General features: G+C 39.5%; 1 pseudogene; it reads right to left on the bottom strand.

Annotated features, from left to right (window-relative positions):
* Nucleotides 1-307: 307 nt before the first annotated feature.
* Nucleotides 308-1217, bottom strand: LOC110544458 (vomeronasal type-1 receptor 2-like; annotated as a pseudogene).
* Nucleotides 1218-3615: the final 2398 nt, after the last annotated feature.

Here is a 3615-nt window from a genome sequence, read left to right as displayed (position 1 = left end):
AGATGGCCTGATAGGATAAAGGCCGACAAGGCAGGGGATTTAATTATTAGTTCCTTTGCACATCAGAATAGCAAGAGGAAGACTCTAGGAGAAAGACTTAAGTGTACAATGAGCCATGCACGCTATGATCAGCTCCTGTAGACTTCTAATTCCACCAGCTGACAAAACCACAACACTCATGTTGTTAATCTTAAAAAGACAAGGTGCTGCCTGCTTAACTTTCTGTTTGAGCTCTAAACAGTAAGGGGTAAGTAAAACACTCGGGATCATAATGAACATCATTTTAATAAAATAAGATTAAACATTTTTACTTTGGACTCAGATCACATAACCTGGACAAAATTGAGAAAGGACTCATAAGAACAAAGTGTCCAAATGATGGAAAACACAGAGAAATGATAGGGTTGATGTTCACCAGCCACCAACTGTGGTTATGAAAAAGAGCAATGCAGCCTCTTAAGACGGAGGAGAGAGTATAAAAAGCCAGAAAGGTGGAAACTAGGAGCAGGATGTTCTTGGTGGCCCTGGAGTCATGGGAGGTTCTGCTGGAACCATGAGTGCTGCGGATGTGTTGAACCCTCTGCTTGTGTCTGTACAGAATGATAATCATTGACATGCTTGACCAGGCAATGAGCACAGAAAGAAAGACTTCAGGGCGCATCACCAATACTGCATACAATAACTCATTGATTTCATCATGGATTACAACAATGCAGTATCCATAATCTCGTATTCTTGTCACATTTTTACTGTTCATACTGATAAATGAGTTCATAAAGAAAATTAAATTTATCAAGATAGGGAAGACCCAGAGGACAGAAATAGAGAAGCCAATGTACTTGGCAGCTCTGTGTTTATAATCCTCCCAACAGAATTCCCTGGGACTGATTTTCATGACCTGGTAAACACTCAAAACACAGGTGGTGCCAATGGACACACTCCTGCTAATTCCTTGGATGTACATCAAGAACATACAAGCAAAATCTTTAAAAAACTGCTTCACCCCAAAAGCTGACATGGTATGAGGCACTCCAAAGGAGAGAATGACCAAGGCATTGGCTGCCATTATGTGCAGGAGAATCAAATCTCTGGGCTTTAATATGTGTTTTCTGTAGTAAAGGAGCAGATAGTAGAATATAAAAGACAAATTTCCCTGAATTCCAATAATACTTTGTGATAAAAAAAATAATTCGGAATATCAGATTCCAGAAGTCCATACTGGGATTCTACACAATTTTCTTAAGGTTACAGCTCTGGATATTTTTCGATCCAAATGAATAAAAACAGACGTAGTTTGTGGAAGAAGAGGATATTTTGAATCCATAGAGCTTCTTGAGTTTTGAAACTGAGTCCTTTAAGCTCATTTATTCGAGGCCAACCTACACCTATTGTAGAATATTATCCTACAAATGTTGACAAAGGACTCAGGTTCCATGTATGTTACTGTGATACTGCTCAATACCTCAGTGAAAATATTGATGGAAGGAGAGCCATCAAGTTTCACAGAAGATGCATCATTCAGGATAATATAGAGTTAGCCTACAAAAAACAGTAAAAAGGTGAAATCATACACTAACAAAGAATATTCCAGTACGCGCTTATATTTGCTAGATATAATGTAGAGGAGGATAATTTTGATAACAACAAAAATCTTGAATATATTGATTATTAAGGTATATCTTATCTAAACTTAAAATATAACTAATAAGAAAGTTATAATAGGATTCACAATATTCCTGTTCTCAGCTGGAGCTATCTTTTGTTTAACCTGAAACTGATACCTTCCTCACCCCACTTTTATCTCTTTCATGAGAAGTTCCATGGCAAAGTGAACTGCCCTGTTCTCCAAACTCAGCTGAAAATTATATCATTCTGTTAAACTCCTTCTTTTTCACTCCTCCTTGCAACTGTCACCTAGGAAGTGTGTTTCTGGGACTGCTCCATGTTTTTCTGTAAATATAATACTTTTATTGATGTTTTGGGGGATTTCACATCATCAGCTCCTATGATATTCGCTTCCCAGCCCTCACAGTCCTCACAGACCACTGTTCTGTGCTCTGCTTCTCCCAACAGGGCAACAATACAGGCCTCAGAGGCGGTGGCTCCATGCTGAGGGCTAGTTTGTGGGGGTCTAGGGTCAGTTCTATTGAGTATTTTACCTGTTTCTTTGCATATCGCCCTGTTGTGAGAGTACACAGACATCAGGCAAGACCTTTGCGCTGGAGGCCTGCTGATTCAGAAGGAGCAGGAGGACTATAGATTCATCACTGTCAGCTGCACTCAGCTCTTTGGCCACCTTAATTCCCAGTTTTGTGAGTTCACTTTTCAAGAGCATCTTATCAAAAGACATACATTTTCTTAGTTGTTCCAGAGATATTGTGGGCTCAGCAGATTCCACTTTGCCAGTGCATTACTTTTCATAATATGCATGGGTCTATGAGACTCCTTGAGCAATCCTAGGAGCTGGCATGACCTGACCTGTTTTTTCTGCTTGTTTGCCTCTATATGTATTCTAGGGATCTTTGCTCAGTCTGTATGATGTCCTTTGTATTTACATGATTTCAGTCTTCACCATTTCAAACAGGATAACCACTTGTCATCTCTTCCCTAAGAAAGACTATTTTCTCCTCCTCTCACCAAACCTTATTGTAGCTCTAAACACTTGGGAAAAAATTCTCCTTGCAAAAAAAAAGGTGATTAGAAAAACTCCTAGCTGACAGAAATTCAGACACTAGTGCCTGTGTGGTGCCAAGCCCCAGCTGATCCAGCTACAATACTCCTGCATATGAGCTCAGGTAACACTGTAGTAGAAGAGGCAGGTGGATTATAAGAGCCAGAGGAACAGTCATCCCAATTTTAAGAATTAACACAAAAGTTAGTTTACCTTTTACATCCCCTAGTAACAATCATGGGAGCATTGACCTGCAGATCACCTGCACAAGCCCAGTGATAGCTCAGGATCAATTAATTGTCACACAAGACAGGAGTACGCCTACCTGTTCCAGTCTCTGAAGGCCTCATGGCCTCATGCGGGAGGTGCACAGGTGGTTGCTGCTGCCAGCTGGGTGGGCATGTGCCGAGGTCACCATGCACCAGAAGCCAAGCTGCCACCATGCTAACATCTGTGGTTGGACACCATGAACTAAGTGTTGTGAGATTTTTCCTCTGCTGGAAGACTGCACAGATGCTCACAGCTTGTAAAAATAGGAGACAAAAAGGGCACACAAAATAAAAGAGATTTTAAAAAATCTTTGTAAAAATATTTTCTGATTTTGAAATAAAGGTTTATTTCATAGGCAAATGTGAAATGCCAATAAGGCTTCTGAGATATTACTAAAATTGAAGTGTTCTAAATATGATCTCTTCTGACAGAAAACTGTCCTATCTGCCAGTTTCATCTCACAAACAAAAGATAGAAGTGATGTTATAACTTCACCTTCAATATGCATTGCTCTGATGGCATGGGAAAAGGCTGCATTGGTAACTACAAGTTAATAACTAACGCCATTATTCTTCAAAATATGCACAGGAACTGTATGGTGAAAAGCATAAAAAGAATGTTAACTTAGTAAAATATCTCCTTTAACATTCTGAGTATACATAGTACTTATTATA

Source organism: Meriones unguiculatus, chromosome 1 (assembly GCF_030254825.1).
Source record: "Meriones unguiculatus strain TT.TT164.6M chromosome 1, Bangor_MerUng_6.1, whole genome shotgun sequence".
NCBI classification, from domain to species: Eukaryota; Metazoa; Chordata; class Mammalia; order Rodentia; family Muridae; genus Meriones; species Meriones unguiculatus.
Note: the sequence above shows the minus strand (reverse complement) of the source record. Positions and strands in the feature narration are given on the sequence as shown.